Source organism: Rhamphochromis longiceps, linkage group LG20 (assembly GCF_057381845.1).
Source record: "Rhamphochromis longiceps isolate RC_006_pf linkage group LG20, R_longiceps_female_GT1.1, whole genome shotgun sequence".
In the NCBI taxonomy this organism is placed as follows: Eukaryota; Metazoa; Chordata; class Actinopteri; order Cichliformes; family Cichlidae; genus Rhamphochromis; species Rhamphochromis longiceps.
This window is the reverse complement of record NC_140576.1, coordinates 5,395,310-5,410,107: the sequence shown is the minus strand read 5'-3', so window position 1 is coordinate 5,410,107 and position 14,798 is coordinate 5,395,310. Positions and strand designations below refer to the sequence as shown.

Here is a 14,798-nt window from a genome sequence, read left to right as displayed (position 1 = left end):
AGATAATATACTATGGTAAATTTCCATACTGATAACAGCCCCTCCCTGCCCAACCAAAACAAAAAAAATGCTTACTGTATCTAAATAATTTATGCAATTTTAGCATTTCTATATAAATTTTTTAATAAGCTGCTTGGAGCAAAGTGGCCATTAACAAAACACACAGCTGTCCAATGGGCTAAGCCCAGCAGATCAATTGCACTTTTTTATGACATGATAAAATGCTTTTAAAGCAATTTACACAAATATGGAAAAAATGACTTCATGGGCTTCATTTATTCATAAGGACGTGTATTAGAGGGGAAAAAAAATCTTACAAAAGCCAGACAGGAGAGATGGTCCCGGTCCTAACTGGAACGGACTTGCTGCCCTCTCCGCAAGGACATAAAGTTTCATTACTGATGCACGCAGTCAAAGGCAATTTAGCAAACACAGTGTGCAAAAGAAAACATCAGCATATTGCAAGTGTTCCTGTATTAGGCAGACCTTGCATGTTGTTTTCCAATTTTTATTCATTTTTATGGGGGTGGGGTTGCATGGGGGTGGAGGTGATGGATTTTTTTTTTTTGAAAACTCCACCTGACCAGTGTCACCGTGACCCGAAGCCAAGGGGAAGTAGCCACAGTCTGGCCCCACGAAACCAAGCGTAGACCACGCACCAGACAATGGGGCTTTGCAGCAGGACAAATGAGTACACACAACTTCAGCTGTATAGTGGCATACAGAGCATGTTATGCACACTCATTATGTGAGAAAACAGGCCCACAAATATTCAGTGGATCTGATCATTTAGCATCTTAGTGCTGGCACACACACACACATACACATTTGGCACAGGAGTATGGATGGGGAGGGCATTTGGAGGCTAATCTTGTTTCAAAGCATCCTCTTCATGTGCCGACAATGTGCTCGAGCTTCTCCACGAAATACTGCTGCGGAAGGCCTCATGTTTGCAACACATGTCAACATTTGACAAAGCATTACTTTTCCTCCCAACAATATTCTCCTGCTCAGGCCTCTGAAATGAGGGCGCTAACAAATTAGCTTTTTATGTTTATTTGTGTGTGGGTGTGTCGTGGGGGGGTAGTTTGGGGGGGGGGGGGGGGGCAGATCTCATTTTCTAAGGCACCAGTTCTCAACTGCAAAGAGGGAGGGAGAGAGGGAAAGTGAGGGAGACAAAGGGAGAGAAAAGAAAGAAAAGGCTGAATGTTTTGGAGTCACGATTCTTCTCCTGATTGCCCTAGCTGTCTCAGTTCTGCAAAACATGACCCTCCCCTCCCTCAGCCACGACAGAAACACGGGCGACTGGATAAACACTATTTTATGCAGTGACTAGATGAATCGCCAGACAGTAATTACAGTCTTCCTCTCGCCCCAACAAAACTCTACTGTACAGGCTCTTTCTCTTACACCAAACTGCAGTAGCACGTACTACAAAACTGCAGGTGTGTGACATGTTTGTCAGTGCCTCACCCAACTAGATAAATATAAATATTAGACCCTGTAACAACAATGAAATGCTCTGTGCCGCTTTCAGTGATGTGTTAATAATCTGTGGCTGAAAGAGGACTTGTGTGGATGGACGATGTTATCATGTGCAGTCAAACGTTGTCGGAGCTGGCTTTGTAGAGAAAGTTTGGTGATTTTTTTTTCTGCTACCCTTGCAGTTTAGGCTTTTCTCTCGTCGATGTAACAAAAATAACACGCTTGTGTTCGTAACTAAACATTCCCACACAGCGGCTGGTCGTCTGCTGGGTCTCTGACTGCATGCGGCACAACATACCCACCGCACACAGCTGAGGCCTAACCAAATTTTTGAAAAGGGATCTGAACTTGACGTGCGGACAAAGTCCGTTAGCAAAGGGATTAATTTTGTTCATTCGGTGTTGGCACTTATTGACATTTCAAAAGATCACTCCTACATCAGCTACGAGCTGTCGGTGAGAGCAGTGAAACACACTCAGACACTCCTTCTCTTACTCCATACTCATTCATCCGGTCAGACCGTGCCCCAAAAGTGGTGCAGTAAACCATGTTGTCAATGTCCGAGCTCTAAAAAGCACAATTACAGAGGACCTCGACTGAATAATTTAAAAAGCATAATTACTGACCTCTATCCAAATTCCTCTGAAAGGTACATTAAGATATAGAAAAGCACTGGAGGTGGAAGTGAAACTGAGGGGAAGAGAGAGTGTGTGTCTCTCCAGGCCTCCCTAATGCACTCTCCTGCTGTACTCTAACTTCCTGTGGACCCCTAATGTGCCCGCTGCTTGCTGGCCTGATGAAGACTACAGTTAATGAGGCCCTTGTTTCTGAAATGAAGTATCTCAGAAACCATCAACATGCATTACTATCACCCCCCCCCCCCCCCCCCCCCTTTGGCCCAAACACACCAATATCACCACCCCAGACCTCTCCTTGCTCCGTACCTTTTAGTGCCACCTCAGGTTCCGATGGTTGAAAAATAAAACAACAGCTGCTTTTCAGGTGTGTGTGTGTGTGTGTGAGTGTGAGTGTGTGGGTGTGCCCGTTTGGTGGGCTACTATTGACCTGGGCAGCCATCACTGCTAGGGTCACCAGCTCTCAGTTGATTTGGCTGAATGTATGAGGCTATGAGTGATTCTGGATTTGAATGAAGCGTCACAAGCATTTGTGCTGCTGCACGCGTGTGTGTGTGTCTGTGTGTGTATGAGCACTTTGGGGGGGCGTGGGGGGTTGAGGCGGATGTTGAGAGCTGGTAGTGGGCTTGGGGGAGGATCCAGAGAGATGAGGCCTTTTTAATTAAAAGAAAATATTTGTGTTTGCATACTATCGCTGTTGGAACCTGGAACAATTCAGAGAATTCTGGCTGTTAAATGGCTTGCTCTTTAAAGTGATTTGGGGTATTTCAAATCCTCTTTGCATACATGCATTTTTAAAATTTCAATTATGCTATGCCCTTTTTTCTCAGAGAACTTGTATATTTTTCTATTTTATCAACTTTTTTCCTGCTATAAACCTTTTTTAAAAATTCGGAAGCATTATAAGAAGAAATTCATTTACCGATAGGCTTATTTATCAATATTAGAGTGCTGCTGTCTCTGCTGTATTTCTAACAGGAAGGATAGAGGGCACTGAAATAATTAGGCGACTTCTGCAACATCCTGAATGCCAAGGACAGGTGGATTAAAGTATTAAAACAATCGCATTTCAGTCTTGAAATAGTCCTGTGCACGACTCAGCACCATGCGCATCCGTTCAAGTTCAGCTGCCAGCTCCATATCGCCACAGGAGAGGGTTAGGGGGAAAAAAAAAGCCCAATCCCATTAGCTAGCGTACATCTCAGCAGACCTGCTGGAAACGTGAGCAAATCTCAGCGATGATTATCCGTCAGAGCTCTCCAATGATAATACATAATCGAACACTACAGGGTTTTTTCCCCCTCTGTAATCGTACAGCTAATTTGTGTTTCCCCATTTAGGTTAGAATCTGGTCGTTTCCAAATAAAAAAATAACAGACAAGATCGGCACAGCTGCCTCTGCGTCTCAGGATACATTAAAACTACTGTCCTCCAATTAGAGGGTAGAGCATGGAGTTTCCTACATTAGGTGAAGAAAATGATTTAAGTGAAAGTTAAGACACAAGACCACAATAAGGTCTACTTAGAGTGCAAAATTAATAAGGAAAGTGCTTTGTAGTGCTGTTTTACTCCTACATTGGGGGGAGCGATCCTCAATTTAATCAGGGGTGTTTAACTTAACTCTCTGCCTTCATAATAAGTATGACAGTACTGACAAAATTCAAAATTATTTCTCTGTAAAAATTGTAAAAAGCATTAAAGAGTCAAAATTTGCAGCGAACGCTAAACCAATAGATTTATTTTATCTGTAAAAATGGCTTTTAAAATGTAATTACTAGAAAATAAATGATACATTTTTTGTATTTCTATATGTAATTATATTTAACCTGAACACAAGCACTTAAAATATCCCTTTTTAAGCAACTGGCAATATGTAAGGTGAGCCTTTGATAAAATCTAAGCCTCTTAGCCCACCTCCTACCATCTGTGGCCCTAATATACAGCTTGCGAATGAGAAAGAAAGCTGTAAGTGTCATCTAGTCTGTGACTTAGAGTAACAAAGTCAACCTGCTTTCACAGCCGTGCTGTGGAGGTGGAATGAACCTTCTGTGGCAGAAAACAAACAGGAAGCAGAAAAAGGAGTGGGGACAGAGTGAGCGAAAACTCTGCCCTTCAGTCTCTGCCCGGTAAAGGCACTCTTAACCAGGTCTGACAGCTAACAGCTCCTTGGCAATTGGGGTTAGTTAAAGGAAAAGAAGCTCAAGTTTTGTTGGGGCTTTGGCTTCATAGATGTTCAGGAGCTGCTGCCCACTGCAGCATCAAAGGGGATTATAGGGACAGGGCCATCTGCCATCGGTGCCAGAATAAGCGTGAGCCCTTTTATGTCTCCGTCTATGTTTGTGTGCCTGTGTGTGTTTGTGAAAGAAAGACAGAGAATCCCTCATGTCTATGTACTTTAACTTAAAGGGCAGTGCAGAGGTGTGGGGGTGCAGCCCTCAGACTAAAGGTTTCCATCTCACCGCTCAAGTTTTACCCTTTGAATCAGTGTTAGGACTCAGAGCAGGTTCTTCACCGTACACACCTGAAGTACAGGGATGAATCCACGTCCATCACGGCTCACTAAAAACAGATCTAATGGTGAACGGTCTCTCTTTTGTCACTCAGGCACAAAAACACAACTTGTTTTTTTGTTGTGGGTTTATTGGAACACACTGCCACCCTCGTTTCCCCCTTCACCTCTCTAATTTGTTTTGGGTCTTGTTCCCGGCCTCCGCCTGGGAATGTTTTCTGCTCAATAGTCTGCTACCTTTTAGCTGAGCCGCCCAGTGCTTGACCTACTGCCGACACTTATTTTCAGCACTCTAATTGTCGTTTAATCACATATCAACCTGTCATTTAAAGACCCCTTTTTTCAAGGGGGGATATTTGCATATATTGTAAAACTAATTCCAATCGAAAGCTCCAGTGACTGAAAGTCTCTCTCTTTTACTTTCACACCCGCCTAGACACAGTTAAGCACAGGAGAGCGCAAGACGCACACACACAGCGCAGTCTGCTGCATCTCACCTTAACAGACAAAAACACACATAGGCAGACGCCATACCTGATATTCTCATTTCAGGTGGTTTTATCACATTTGTTAACAGTGTGTGGTGACACGTAACATGTTAGAATAGGGACAGCGACAGGAGTGATTCGGAGCGCACGTACTCATGTGAGCCAAAGCGAAGGTGACAGTGAATGTATAGTGTTATAGAGGAATCAATTAGAGTTAATAATGTATCACTCCTCCAAATGTTGCATTCATTTGTTCACACTTAGATAAAGCTACTGCAAAATAGGTTGTGCCGGGTTTGCCTGGCAGACTACACTACATTTACATTATCACTCTTATACATCGAAGAGCCATGTTCCACTTGAGTGGTGGCGGTAGAGTGGAGGGGTGTGTGTGTGTGTGTGAGAGAGAGTGAATCGTGTTTTTCAGGCCCAAGGAATGCCAGTCCTCAAGAGATCACCCCCTCTAATTACAGAGTGGGAGAAAGACAGCTCTTTGTTCTACCTTTTATTACATTAATTGATAAAACAGAGCTAGGGTGGAGCCTTCTTATGGGGGGGAGGAGGAGCAAACGGGGCTGGGATGAACTGGGGGGGGGGTGTCCATTGGGCAGATGAAGGTGGATGAGAGGCTTTTGGTACTGAGGTCCTATTTTCAGAGGGCTCCTAATCCCGTTAGGGGCCTCTATGGTGGCGCTCTGTCCTGGCACTGCTTTCCCACAGGAGGGCTGGAAGCAGGGGAAGCCTGTGGTGTGGTGGGTGACAGTCCCAGCAGTGTTCACTGGGCCCAGACCTTAATTAACCATCTCTTCAGGGGGTACTGAGGGCCACAGTGAGAACCTATGCCACAAACACCAGCACCTTAAAGAGGAAGTGGCATCTCATCCACTGTGGAATTACTGGAAGCTCTGCAGACCTGTAATACGGACCCCATGCAGGTCAAATCCATAGAAATGTCGCAGAACATTAGCGGGGCTATTTTATGACTGGTTATTAGCCCAACACAAACTGCACAGTTGGTTGATATTTTTAATATCACAGCTATTCAATTATAGGCCTAATATTAAAAAAAGACCACAGTCTGAAACACCAAAGGAAAAATATTCTGAAATCAGGAGCGACTCAAAACATGATTTAGATATTATTACTTTTCGAAACTAACCAATCAATAAGTTTCATTTCTATTTGTGTGGGATTGGTCAATCTTATTTGTCAGCGGTTAAGTAGCTGTAACAGGCTTTGTCATGGCTGCAATCTGCTTCTGCTTGTTTAGGCTACCTGCACACAACACAGGCTGAGAAGCGCTGGTGCAGGGGCCAAATGGAGTCGGAATATGTTACAGAGGCAATTAAGCATGTTGGTGTGTGTGCACGCACACAACAGTGTCAGAGGTGCTAAGCTGGGCCAAACATGCCTCATTGAAATGTCCATCTTAAAACCACCCAAGTTTCTCATCTCCCCCCGCCCGCCCTCCGACAACCAAGATGCTTCAAGACTGTCAAAAGCATTTTCCACAAAGCTGAGGAGAGGCCAAGGAAAAAAAGAGGGACCTGCCACTGTCACATGCATGCCTGCGCGTGCACACGCACTCGCGAGGCTGTCAGGTAAATTAGATCTGAAAGCTGACAATTTCTGACCATATTTCCTTGATTATTTCAAACAAATGCACACCAGCCGCTCTAAGGAGATTAAAGTGACATAAAAGTCCCGAGTGGGAGGAGGGAGGGCAGAGAATCCAGGTCACCCCCATTTGTCCCCCTGCCTGACAGCAGCTATATCGCTATCCAATCCAATAAAAGTCCCCCCCTCCTTTTGCTTTAATTAATTTTACAGCTAGCTTGCTTAATTACTTTCAATCAAAATCCTCTTGCCATCACAAAATTAGAAATGGTTCAACTCCATTAGTCTAAATTCTTCATTTACATACACAAAGACTGTCAGCTCTTGCTAAGCAAACGGCCTCCTGCTTGATGAGATTGTTTTTTTCCACACACTCTATCACTCTCTCAGTTACACACACGCATGCGACTGTGGTGTTAATTTTTTTGAAAGGAGAAAAGTAGCATTAAATTATTTGAGCCCCCTACTTAAGACATTCCCTGCCTAATCAGGGTTCAGGTAAGCTGTCGTACACGTCACCCAAGGTTCTTCTATAACTGGCGAAACTCCGTGTCAAAAGAAAACTGTTTGACCTCGCACGAGCGCGGGAAAGCAGAGGAAAATAGACGCTTCACATAAGGGATAAGCTGAATTATTAAGGCAGCGTCCATGTAAATGAGGCTAAGTGGTCCCCAATAAATCTGCGTCCTTTGTGGCAGGGTATCACTAGACTGACCAGACTCTGGACACTAGTGACACAGTCGGCTGCCGTGAGCAAAGCAACTGGATTGTTCGCCAGGATGAGGGCCCGTGCCCTGCCTTGCTTCAACTTGGCACACAGGCATCCTCTCCATCACACACACACTGCCTAAGGCCTGCACATCATCAAGAATTAAGGACATGCAGATAGGGTTTGTGCATTGACCAAAGTGAAAACCCAGACACACAAGCACACCACCATGTGCGTGCACACACATACACACACGTGCACACGCTACTACTGCCATAATTAGGTCCTGAGATGAGGACATTAAACTGGTGTAATGCACTCACTGCAGCAGTACACTACCACAAAATATATCGACACTGAACCTAGATGCTCATCAGCGACACTTTCCTATCGCTTTTTCCCCCCTCTGTTCGCGTGCATGCTACTGAGCCTGCCCTGCGAAAAACCACACAATACAACAGTGTTTGATCTGCTGCACTCATATTATCTTATCTCACAAATGGTTTTCTTTTACAAAGGTAAAGACGTGCAGGGGGGGGGGACACTTTGAAATGAAAGAGGTGATGAAGAGACACTGTTCACAACTTAAAATAATTCCCAACTAGTAACCATTGGCTGGAACAAGTCAAAAGAAGAGAAGAAGAAGGGGTGTCATCCATAATGGCCTCGCAGACGGACTACAATGCAGGTCTGACCTGGCCTCTTTGCTCTGTGTCTGCAACCACCAGTTTTCCCTTGCCCTCTTTTACCATTACCCATTAACACTGTTAATTATCCAAATCCATCATTCTTGGGGTAAATGAAGACTGCCTCTTTAATTCAGTTTAATAGGATCATTTTCCAACCCACATTCACTTTAGCCCCAGCTGCCCGCCTACTAGTCCCCCACTGTGTCTCTCTCTCCCCCCCCCCCCCCCCCCCCCTTCCCCCCAATGTATCTGTGACTCCTTTGGCTGCATCTTCTATGGTCTGGCTCTCTACCATTGGTGGGAGGGGAGGGTGATGGGGGCTAAGGCTCGCTGGCAGTGATGGGCCGACGCGCTGTTGATCTCCCATGTCTTGTCTTGGCTCGGCTGGTGGCAAGCAGCAGTTCTGGGCTTCCAGTCTGCTGTGCACACTTCCTGCCTGCCGCACACAAACACCGACACACACACACAGAGGCTCAAAGTACCATCCATGTTCACCGGGGCTTAGCTAATCCTGTCACATCAGGCTAGGTTGGCTGAGTTGAGGCCTTTCTTCCACCCCGACTCAACACACACACGCACACACACACGACCACCACCACCTCCGTGCACCTCCCTGCTTTGCCACCACTTCTTCACTGACTCCTGTTACTCACTTTCTCTCTCTCTCTTAACCTTTGTTTCATTTAACAAGGTCACACTTGGCCAACTAGGGCATGCAAGTGATGAGACGGGACAGCTGACGAATCTCTGAGTGTTCCTGTGCGATCTTATGGCTAATGACATCACAATATATTTTTATATTTCCATTTTTTTAAACAGCAAAAATACTGTGGTTTCTTTGCAAACAGACTGCATGCAACTTGCACTGCCATGCAATCTAATGGGTTTTAAAGAGGCCATCTAATGATGGCTGTTACAGTAAGAGACAGGCATGCATGTCACCTGTTGTGATGGCACGCCACCAAAATTTGTTTATAAAATATACAGGTCTCATTTTGTCTTTTCTTTCCTGTTGTGTGTACAGTGTGTGTAGTGGTATCTGTATCAAAACAGATTTTCCATGCAATTACAGCCATACCATGAGTGACTTCAGGCTGCGTATTGCATGGCTTCTCCAATTTTCCTAACTGAGAAGTGTCTGAAGCTTTTTTTTAAACATCCATTAGAGTTTAAATAAAATAATACATCAAATACAGAAAATAAAGTACACGATTCCATGCTTGAAAAGAAACACTGAGCGCACGTTAACGCGCCACAAAGGCCATCCTTTGAATTCTCTGAAGAATTTGTTAAATATTAGCTCCTCTTATCCCATTATTCAGCGTGTGGGTAAATTTGCCCCCATTTCCACAGTACACCCCCCCTTTATCCCCCGAGACTAAACACACTCAAACCCACACATACATATGCACACAGTGCTCCCTTTACAAGTTTCCCAGACAGAGACAGACTCTGGGAGAGTTTCAAATGATTTTAGCCATGATTTAATTTGGTTTGTTAAAGGGTGATGTCAGCACAATGGGAGACGAGCCTCTAAATCCACTACATTCACCCAAAACGCGCAGATGAGATAATCACTGGTGACGTCTACGAAAACACTTATTATATTTGCCCATCGCCTGGCTGAAGCTGTTAAAACTCATCAGCGTTATTCCCTTTTTTTTTTCTCTGGGAAAGAGAAAATAGCTCAACATATAGTCGAAACTGTCACCCCCTTTTAAAGAGACAGCGGCGACTCTGTTGTGGCTGCGGACAGAGTTTAGAAAAGACAGGACGGGCCCATCAGAGATCCATTCAATATTCAATTTGTTTGCACCCAATACTAATTACATAAAACATGCACCACTTTTTCCTTTTTTCTTTTCTGGTTCTACCGAGAACAACAATGTCAAGGAAGCTCCAAGTGTGTGGCTGCATGTATGCATTGCTTGTTAGAAATATGTAATAGTACCACGCAAGAAACTGCATGAATGAGTACTGCTGCTCCCTTAACTTGTCCACACATCTCGCAATGGCTTAGGGCTGGCAAGGTAGCGGGGGAGATAAGAAATGGATCAACGTGAGCCTTTCTCATAGCTTAATTTATTTTAAATCCAAGCCCTGTTTACACATGGCACACCGAGAGGCCTTGTCAGCTCTAACTAGCATTGAGATATTTAAAACCATTAACGCTGTACAGCGGCAGCCTGAACCTGTATGACACAAGCTGCTGCTGTATGAGGCAAAGCCAGAAGTCTAACTGCTACAGATTCCACTTTCAAACAAAGCGTAGCTACAAAACTCTTATCAGACACTCGGATATTATGATAATACCTCAACCTGCCTTTTTTTTTAATGTGAGGAAAAACGTAAAAACTACACATGCATTAAAAGGAGTTATTATTATTCCTAATTTAGTGTATATTTAGCACAGCGGCTAATCCCACAGAGGCAAGGGTCAGAATATGAAACGCACAGGCTATCTACCTCCCAACAGGATAGCCTCGTGGATCAGCAGTGGTAGCCATGTTGACCCGCCCAGTTATTAAAGAGGCTAATCTGTTCAACATGTCAATGTTAGCACTTTTAGCTGCGATTAATAAAAGAAGACCCCAAGAGTGCTGTGTGTGCTTTTTCAGTGCCCCAGGTTGTTTTCATTTGGTTTGTATTTTTAGTGGTTTTCGCTGTTTGGTAATTCAACAGTCCTCTTTTCTCCTATTAGCATAAACAGTGTAAATTATTAACTTTGTTAAAAGAATTATAATCAGCCATGAATCCTTAGCTCTGTAGTACTTTTGTGTGTTTTTGCCCGCTTTCTGCCACTGGCAAAGACTCACAATGGCATTGCAGGCATCATTAAAGCGAATGTAACTTTATATTTTATAGATATGGAACAATGCGCACGCGATGCCTGACTTTGTGGCCGTTTCTTCTTAAAATGTATGGTCTGGTGGCTTTCACAGGCCAGCAGCAGCAGAACTGCTCTCTAACAGACTTGCTTTCTAAGTGCCTGGTGCTGTGTCTTAATTTGTAATCTAGTCAAACCAATTGTCCGCTAGCTAAAAAGGTCACCGAGACAATAGACTACACAGCCTCCCACAATGTAGAGAAAGCCCAGGGTGTCTTCTGTAGCTTTTTAACCAAAGATGTAATTAAGACACCTTCATCTTCCTGGGTGAGAAGGGCACCAACAAGCGTCTGCTGGAAACGCAGGAGGAACTCCACATTGCTGGAAACGGCAGATGTGAGACACAAGAAAAAGAAAAAAAAAATCACTCGTCTCTAAAGTGGAGCGTCACCCCTGAAGACATCTGGTAAGGGTACCTGCTCGTGCAGTCAGTGTGTGATTTTATACATCGGGACGGCGACTGTGGCAAAGCAAGCTTGTTGGGAAAAACTGAGTAATGCAAAGCAACACAGGAGAGGCAGAGGGGGGACTTAAAGGACGTGATTTATCTGGGCTTGATTGCGTGTTAATCGAGGTTACGTGTATTAAGTGGAATCTAATTGGAACAGACACTGGCAGTCTGACAGATCGACATGATGCAGATGGATTGAGGGGGAGGCGGAGAAAGGGGGGAGCGAGGGAGACAGGGAAAGGGAGAGAGAGGCATAGTGCAGTTGAGAAGAGAGGAAAACAGAGGCAAATAAACGTATCATTTTGTTCCTTTACGTGGCCAAACACCAAGAGTTTTATGATACCCAACATTAAAAGAGAGCCTCTGAAACCGTCCAACCATATAAGCGAAGACACGTCTCACGTGCGTGTCGTGATTGGCGGCTGATGAAACGTGTAGAGGAGGACACACACGAGTGAGATTTTGAGTGACAGGACACAGCACTGGAATCCGCCCTCCCCCCTGCAGTTGCCACAAACAGTCATTTCTGCTTTATTGGAAATGAGAGAGAAAAAAAATACCCCTCCTAAAAAAACTCGAGGTAAAGAGGTCGAGTGACAGCTGCCGGAAAATTTCCCACCTCGACGAGGGGACGAGCAACTGTTCCACCGGTTCTTATGACTCTTTGCTTCCCCCTGACAGGCGACAACTGTTTCGAAGGCCCTCTCCCCAAATCTGAGGCTGAATGATGCTTTCAGTGTTACCAGAGTAAAAAAGAGGACCACCTGTTAAGGTCAAGCAACTGCTAACTCACAGCCAGTGGGAGGGGATAGTGAAAAGGGTCCAAAAAGACAAGAAAAAGACTCGGAGCTGAACATACAGTGTTGCACTGAGACAGCTTCTATTGTGGCGTTCCTCTGAATTGGTCAGTGTGGCTATAATTGGTAACGAAGGGATACAAAGTGTGAGTGACAAGAGAGGCCTCAAAGCAGCAAATGGCCCAGGAGCAAAAATGACTGTCACAGCGTCATTATCTAAATCAGGGTTAAAAATACAGTAGTTCCCAACAAAGGGGTCACTTCTACTGATATGTGTGTGTTTAAAGAAACTAAAACTGGACGTAAGAGGAAGACATACAAGGAGAAACGACAAAGCGGGCAACTATGGGCATAATTCAGGGGAGGTTTGCAGGACGCTACAGCACTCGAAACTTCACTCATCAACACAAAATGCCTAAATTGTTCTCGACGTGATCCCGTCATAGCAAAGAGACAGGGGAGTTGTTTCGGTCATCCGTTGATTTGATCCATTATGACTGTTACACTAATGGCATTAATAAGGGCAAAATTGCTATTTTGAAACAGAATTTTCATCCTCTTCATTTGGCTAACCTTATCGCCTCTCTACTCTTCCTACATGGAAGCCGGTGACTGTGACTGTGCGTGTGTGTTCGTGAGTGCGTCTCTGAGGTGAGGTCATCTCTATTTTCCAGGCTTGGTGTACAATGTCGTTGGATTGCAACATTTTGCATGGTTAAAAACAACAAAACGAGCTTTGATATTTGACTCCCTGCTATTTTCGATATGTGGCCAAAACCTCATTTAACGGCATCACAGTGTATGTTTGAAAAAGTTGCAAAACTAAGTCGTGTTTGCCTAAACATTCAAAAGGACGACACTGTCTTACAGTGAGTGCATTTGAAACCAGCTTTTAAAAAGTACATTAAAATGATCGTGTCCTTGAAGGGTGCATTTAATTTACTGTAAACTTCATTGTATCAGTACACAGAATGCGTGGGCATGTTTTCTGCCTATTTGTGCTGAATGTCAGTACTTGTGGTACTTGTGTGTATGTTCAGCCCTCATCGGCCTCTAACATTGAGAGGAATGACACTCTGTGATCAAGGACATGAATTGCTCATTGATTTTTAGGGGCCAGCTTAACTATCCATTCCAATTGATTTTTAGCTTTGCTGGGTGTGTGAGTTATGGCAGTTTTAATGTATCATCTGTATGTGTACTCATCACCTTCTGCAAGAGGATTTACAATAGTCTGCGGATAATGCATATACAGCACCATGTGCAAACGTGGGACAGGGACTTTATCCTTTTCTGCTGCTTTTTCTTTTTATTATTATAAATTCCAAGAAGCAGAAACCATAAAACCATATTTTTATAATAGGTGGAAAAAAAGAATCACCTTGGTTATTATCTGCTCCAGGACTTAGTAAATGATCTATATACAGCATTGTTTTTTATCTTGATACATTCACGGAAAATAAAACCAAAGCGTGTGAATGAACTGTAATCCTCTTTAATGCTAATCAGTGTTGTTTAGAGCGTTCATGTCAGCTTTCACTTCCACATAGCCACAGTAACCAGAAAAAGAGTTGAAATTGCAAATGGACTCATGCTCTACAAACAGAAGCACTATGGCTTTGCCACAAACCATCACCATGAAAAAAATTTAGTACATTTTTTTACTAAATTTTAAAATATATATACACATATATATACACACATATTATATATATATATATATATATATATATATATATATATATATATATATATATATATATATATATATATATATATATATATATATACACACACACACACATATATATACATATATATGTATGTTTGACACTATTTTAGTTCTTTACATTTAGAAGGCGGTTGTCAAAAGAAAAACAAAAAAAAACCTCACATTACCACGAATTAACAATTCATATAAACTATTAATAATCAATGATTTGGTGATGTAAGAGACAAAGTCAGAGCAATGTGATCCAAAAGGCAGTCTAAAGTCATCTGTCAGGTAGAAAGTCATTAAAATAGGGGCTCGTTTTCCTGTACCAAGCTTAGGTTTCACTGAGGCAGGGATACATTTCTATTCTTCAGCAAAAGGCTGCGCGCTCTCATATGATATCATCTCTTTCAGAACATTACTCTCAGTGGCTTGTCTTTTTTGTCTTTTGTGTTTTTCTTCAATTCAAATTGCCCTTTTTTCCAAATGGTTTTGGGTGAAGCAGGCCTCTGTGTGAGGTAACTGCCTTTTGTTCAGTGAAAAGGACTGCATAAAGCACACTTTACTCCATGCTTTAAAAAAACAAGCCTGCTTAATTAATGTTTTACAAGTGCTGCTGTATTCTTAGTAAAAAAAAAAAAAAAAAAAAGCCTCTATCAAAGCCGGCAGGTTCAGATTACGTACCCTAATTGAAATTCTGAATTTCTAAGCCAACTTCTTTTTTCCCTGCTCCCGCTCTTTCTCCCTGCACACACAATAAAGCCTAGTGTTTTGTAGTCCACAAATGACATCAAATCATCTAAGTAATATGGGCTTT

The 14,798-nt window shown here is 43.2% G+C and overlaps 1 protein-coding gene across 6 annotated transcripts in view; it reads right to left on the bottom strand.

Annotated features, from left to right (window-relative positions):
* Positions 1–14,798, bottom strand: part of casz1 (castor zinc finger 1) — a 171,176-nt gene that overhangs the window by 49,860 nt on the left and 106,518 nt on the right. The gene's annotated exons all lie outside the window — the stretch shown is intronic.